Source organism: Felis catus, chromosome A3 (genome assembly GCF_018350175.1).
Source record: "Felis catus isolate Fca126 chromosome A3, F.catus_Fca126_mat1.0, whole genome shotgun sequence".
Classification (NCBI taxonomy): domain Eukaryota; kingdom Metazoa; phylum Chordata; class Mammalia; order Carnivora; family Felidae; genus Felis; species Felis catus.
Genome location: NC_058370.1, coordinates 21,133,168 through 21,139,741, shown reverse-complemented (window position 1 = coordinate 21,139,741; position 6,574 = coordinate 21,133,168).

Below are 6,574 nucleotides of genomic sequence, written 5' to 3'. Positions count from 1 at the left end.
AGGGGCGAGGAAGAGGCGTGTTTAAAGGCCCACCCTCATCAGTCATTGGCTGAGGGCTGTTTTGAGGACGTCAGTTCCCCTGCGCTTCCTGCCTGTGTACCTCAGGGGTGAGCCCCGTGTCCCTGGAACATGCTGGAACGTCCTGGAGCACACTGAAGCCATAAAGCCTGAGGAATATGGACGGGGTGCAAACAGCGTTATCTCACTGATTCATAATCCGATTAATCAGAGTTCCAGTCCTCAGTAATTCCTGAGGCTAACCTAGGGTACCATGTCCCTCCTTTGACCTTTGCTCCCCCAACCCTTCTCCCAGCCCCCAGCTCCCCAGCTCAAGGTGTCCAGGAGGGGCCTTCCTGGGGCGGGAGGATTCCACACCACCAGTGCTTCTCCCTGGTGGCCCAGTTGCAGCCCAGCCCTGACTCCCAAGCCCTTCCCCACTCACTCCACACCTGTCTCCTTGCCCCCCCCCCCACCTCCTCTTTGGCCCCAACGTGTTCTGAACTTACTCTGTCCTCCCTGACCTCAGAGCCCCAGCTTGTGCTGTTCCCTCTTCTGAGAATGCACCCCCACCGGATTTCAGCCGGCTGACAATTCCAACCTGCAATCCACAAAATTTCAACACCCGCCTTCCTTTCAGGGTTTATGGTCTAGGGAAGGAAGAAAGACATTAAAATAACTCAGCACACAGAATGTGATATGACCTCACGGGCCGTGAGCGAAGCGAGGCACGCACGGCAGGCAAGTGGACCACGTCTGGACCTTCCCAGGGGCGTTGCGGAAGGGGTTGGGGGGGGGCGATTTTTAAGCTGAACTTGAAAGATGACCAGGTGAGAATGGAAGGGCATTCGGGGGCAGGAGGAACAGTGTGTGTTAGGCCCGGGAGCAAAGAAGGAACTGGAGGGGAGGAGACACTGAAAGGTGGTGTGGCCCACGTTGAAAGAGGACAAATGCGCAGTGGGCAGACGGCGCGGGGACTGCAAATGGGTCCTAAGAGGTTTGGGAAGACGAGAAGGGTTTAAATCTACGGACCACACAGCCTGGGAACTCTGAGACTGCCCCCAGCTTTGCCCTTAACAGCCCTAAATACGGCTCCCAATGCGCCTGCAGGAGACCGCCCTGCTGGTCGGGCTGGGGTCTAGGGTGCTGCACTGCTCCAGACCCGCCCACGGGGTCTCACACGCTCTCTGAGGCCTTGCGGTAGAAGCCCCTCCTAACCTTGAAACCCGAGGAGCTCCGCCTGCCGGCGCTTTGGTCTCTGAGATCTGAGGGGCCCCGAGATGAAGGTGAAATTCCTCGGGCGGCCGCTGGGGGCAGGAAGCACCGGCTTGGGCTGGGTCAGGGTGCCAGGCGGTGCAGGGACCCGGCGGTGGGCAGAGGACTCTCCCCGCCTTGTCCCCCGGTCCTTTACTCCTCCCTGCCTCTCACGGAAGGAGACCACAGGATACGTGCAGTTGGGGCTTTAAGGGATCTATAAGAGACTTCATCCTCAGACCTGGGTGGGGAGGAGGCGGGGATCCCCTGTCTTGATTTTCGGGTCTGGACGGGGAACAAGTGAATGTCATGCTGTGCTGTGCGAGTCCTGGAACCAAGGTTGGGGGGGGTGGGGTGGCGGTGGAAAGAAATGATTCCTGGCAAATCCATCCCGCTGTCTTCTGCCCCTCTGGGGGCCTGAGGGGCGGCGATGAGGGGGAAGGAGATGCCTTCTGTTGAGAGCCCTCATCCCACCCCAGACATTTTGCATTCTGGGGGAGGGGAATGGGAGCCACTTGTCATTTTCCCTGCACACTGGCTGGCAGGAGGCCCAGGGAGGGGGGCTCCCAATAGGGAATCTGCAGCTGCCGGTCTTTAAGGTAAAATTACCGTAATTACTCCAATTACCAAATCCATCAAGCGCTCCGGACTGCGGAGGCCGGGAGAACAAGCAAAGGTGGGGGGGGGGGGGGGGTGGCAATGATGTTAGACCAGGCTCTTGATTGGGGTGGGGGTGGGGAAATGCAGAGAAATCATGATTAGCCAAGACCCCACTTGGCCCCCCCAGTGAGATTTTCCTTCTCGTACTGGGTAGATATTCTCCAGTGTATTTCTCCTATACTTAAAATAAGTAAATAACTCTCTCACCTTGTCCTTTCACAGAATCCCGCACACGGTAGCCAACTGATTTGGACCCTCTTTACCCCCTACAAGAGTGAAAAGTAAAAGGAAACAAAACACGAGAACTATGGCGGCATCTCCTCAGAGGCTCTTGCTCTGGGCCAGGCTCTGCGCAGAGCTTCTCAAGCTTCCTGCCTTCCAAGGCCAGGGAGCAGGCTTCACCCCATTTTGCAGACCGGGGTGCCGTGCCTTTCCTCTTGGCCCGGGTGCTCCAGAGACCAGAGCCAGGCTTGGTCTCCTCGGTACCCCTCCCCCGAGCCCACCTGGTATCTGCACTTGACACACACATTCGGTGTAAGAAATAAACACAAGACTGGCAGATTTTGTGGGCTGCTGGAAAAATCACCTAACCAGACGTGTCCCCTTAAATCACCCCATTTCCTCCTTCTGGGCCTTCTCCATCCGACTGCAGTGTGGACATTGGTACCTGGAGCTTCCGATGGGACTCAGCCTGCATGGAAGGTGGCCACGACCATGTGCCCGAGACAGAAGGGTGGCCCCGATCCCCGGTGAGAATGATTTTAGTGCTGGTGGAGTTATGCCTGTTTTACCGGTATTAAAAATGTATGCATTGGGGCGCCTGGGTGGCTCAGTCGGTTAAGCGTCCGACTTCAGCTCAGGTCATGATCTCGCGGTCCGTGAGTTCAAGCCCCACATCGGGCTCTGTGCTGACAGCTCAGAGCCTGGAGCCTGTTTTGGATTCTGTGTCTCCCTCTCTCTCTGACCCTCCCCTGTTCATGCTCTGTCTCTCTCTGTCTCAAAAATAAATAAGTGTTAAAAAAAATTTTAAAAAAATGTATGCATAACACAAAGTTTACCACTTTAACCATTTTTAGGCACAGAGTTCAGTGGCATTGAGTACACTCACCTGGTTGTACATCCATCACCATCATCCATCTCCAGAATTTTTTCATCTTCCCTAACAGAACCTGTCTCCCCATTAAACACCAACTCCCCACTCCTCTCCCTCCCCAGCCCCTACCGGCAGGCAAGGTTCTTTCTGTCTCTGAGAATTTGACTACTCGAGGGACTCATGTAGGTGGAATCATACAACATTGGTCATTTTGTGGCTGGCTTTATTTCACTCGGCATCATGTCGTCAAGGTTCATCCATGTTGTAACCTGTCTCAGATTGTCCTCCCTTTTTATTTTTATTTAAAAAAAAATTTTTTTTCAACGTTTTTTATTTATTTTTGGGACAGAGCGAGACAGAGCATGAATGGGGGAGGGGCAGAGAGAGAGGGAGACACAGAATCAGAAACAGGCTCCAGGCTCTGAGCCATCAGCCCAGAGCCCGACACGGGGCTCGAACCCACGGACGTGAGATCGTGACCTGGCTGAAGTCGGATGCTTAACCGACTGCGCCACCCAGGCGCCCCTGTCCTCCCTTTTTAAAGCTGAATAATATTCCACTGTATGGGCATGCACACAATTTTGTTTACCCGTTTGTTCATCGATGGACATTTGGTTGTCTCCACCGTTCAGCTATCGTGACTAACACTGCACTAAGTTTTGGTGCACAAGTATTTGTTCCAAGTTCCGGCTTTCACTTCTTTATTTTTTTTTTTTAAGTTTTTGGTAACATTTTTATTTATTTTTGAGAGACAGAGACAGAGTGTGAGCAGGGGAGGGGCAGGGAGACACAGAATCCGAAATAGGCTCCAGGCTCTGAGCTGTCAGCACAGAGCCGGAAGCAGGGCTCAGACCCATGAACTGTGAGATCATGACCTGAGCCGAAGTCAGACTCAAATGACTGAGCCACCCAGGAGCCCCCGGCTTTCACTTCTTTTTGGGTATATACCCAGGAGTGGAATTGCTAAATCATGTGGTTAATCTGTGTTTAATTTTTTTTATTTGAGATGGGGAGGGCAGAGGGAGGGAGGGAGAGAGAGAGAAAGAGAGAGAGAGAGAGAGAGAGAGAGAGAGAGAGAGAATCCCAGGTAGACTCCATATCCATTGTGGAGCCCAACAAAGGGCTCGATTCCATGACCTGGGATCACAACTCAAGCTGAAAAGTAAGAGTCAGATGCTCAAGGGACTGAGCCACCCAGGCGTCCCATGTTTAGTTTTTTAAGAAACAGCCATACTGATATATATATATATATGACCACAATAAAAAAAAATGACATTAGCCAATTACATGGTTATTTCCCCACTTTCTGAATTAAAAAAAAAAAATTTTTTTTTTCAACGTTTATTTATTTTTGGGACAGAGAGAGACAGAGCATGAACGGGGGAGGGGCAGAGAGAGAGGGAGACACAGAACCGGAAACAGGCTCCAGGCTCTGAGCCGTCAGCCCAGAGCCCGACGCGGGGCTCGAACTCCCGGACCGCGAGATCGTGACCTGGCTGAAGTCGGACGCTTAACCGACTGCGCCACCCAGGCGCCCCACCCACTTTCTGAATTTAATGGACATTCCAAGAAGGGGTGCCCATGGCTTCTGGCACTCTCTGGTACCCTGATGGGCTAATATACACCTCTTTGAAAAGCATGGCTACCTTGAATCATATATTCATTCATTCCACGAATATTGGCCGGGTCCCCTTAGTGTGCCCAGAGCTCTGCTGGATGCCGAGGGTAAGATGAACAAAACTGGATACAGTCCTGGCCTCTAGAAGCTCACGGACTGGAGGAGAGGCAGGTATCGGTCGTGGGATTTCTGTCTTGTGGCGCTAAAGGCCCAGATGTCATTTTTCAGAGTCTAGACCTGAAGGCACTGTCTCAGGCCCCCAGCAGGGATACTTCTTGGTTGGCTGGCCAGACTCCCGAGTCCCTGCTCTTCCCTGGGCCTCAGGCTTCTCATCTGTGAGAGGAGTGATCACTCCTCGCCCATATGGCAGGATAGGGCTCTATTCCTCTCACGGTCTCTTTTCTTCCTCCTCAGGGAGATCAGCAAAGGAGAATTATCATGCCCATTTTGCCGACGTGCAGACTGAGGCTTGGCAGGGCAGGGCCGGTGTCACGCTTGCTCCGCTGAGGCCTCACCAGGGCCTCTCACTGGACAGCCTCCATCCACGGATCTGCTCTCCTGCCCGACGTCCTCCTCAGCCTGCGAGGCACTGACCGCTCCTGCACGTGGGGTCTGATGGCACAGGCAAGGGGCTCAAAGGACTGTCCCAGGGCACCTCTCTTTCACTCGCTGCCTTCTACCTGGCACGGCCAGCCCCTGGCCTCCAGCTGCGGCAGGCCTGACTCTGGGTCACAACGCCCCGTGCTGGCTTTCCTGCGAGCACCTGTTTTGTGCCGCGTTCCGCCCCACCCGGGGCGCACGGTCTCCACAGCCCTGCGGACTTGGCTTTTCTTCCTAACTGATCGGTGATGGGTGGGGCCTCAGGCGAGTTGCTGGGTGCTTCTAGGTTTCAGTTTCCTCATCCAGAAGACCGCCACCACTGATGGGAGATGTACGGGGCCCACTTGATGAGACGCTACTGTATTCATCAGCTCGGCCGCCATAACAAAACACCCCAGGCTGGAGCTTGTAACAACAGACAAGTATCTCTCACAGCTCTGGAGTCTGGAAGTGCAAGATCAAGATCAAGGGGCTACCTTTCTCCTGGGGCCTCTCTCCTTGCCTTGCAGACAGCTCGCTCCTCTTTGTGTCCTCACCAGGCCTTTCCTCTGTGGGTGCACATCTCTGGGGTCTCCTCCTCTTCTGATAAGGACATCAGTCCAGTAGGATTAGGGTCCCCCTTATGACCTCATTTAACTTTAATTGCCTCCTTAAAGGCCCTACCCCACGTACAGTCACACTGGGGGTGAGGGCTTCAAACTATAAGGGTTTTTTTTGTTGTTGGGGGGGGGGATGCTACGATTCAGTCACAGCAACTACTCAGCAATTAAACGGAAGACATCAATGATGGACAAAAGAAGCCAGATGTAAGATGTATTCACTATATGATTCCAATTATCTGTAGAAAAGTCAGAGTGAATCGATAGTGACAGAAAGCGTGTCTGTGGTACCTGGGCTGGGGGAGGATGGGTGGGAGAATCCGTAGGGGGATTGACTGCAAAGGGGCACAAGGGAACTTTCTGGGGTGATGAAAATGCCTTATCACGCTGGTTTGCATGGATGTATACTTTTACCAAAACTTGTTGGACTATGAAGACAGGTGCATTTTGTTGGGTGTAAATCATACTTCAACGACCCCTAACTCAAAGGGTTAAAAAGGAGGTTCTAGGGAGGTTGCTGTTAGGAGTAAAGGAGTCAATGCCTGCAAAGTGCATAGAGTAGACCCTGGCACAGAGTAAGTGTGCAAGTAAATGGTAACCATGGTAAAATGAAAACAAGACTTTGGCTCAGTAAATGGGGCAAGAGGCAGAAATAAACACGGAGGGTACACTCAGAGAAGGGGACAGGGGATGAGCAGAGGAGGAGCGGACAGGCTGGGGCTGTGAACTTGGCTTCTTGGCTCAGGGGAGGGG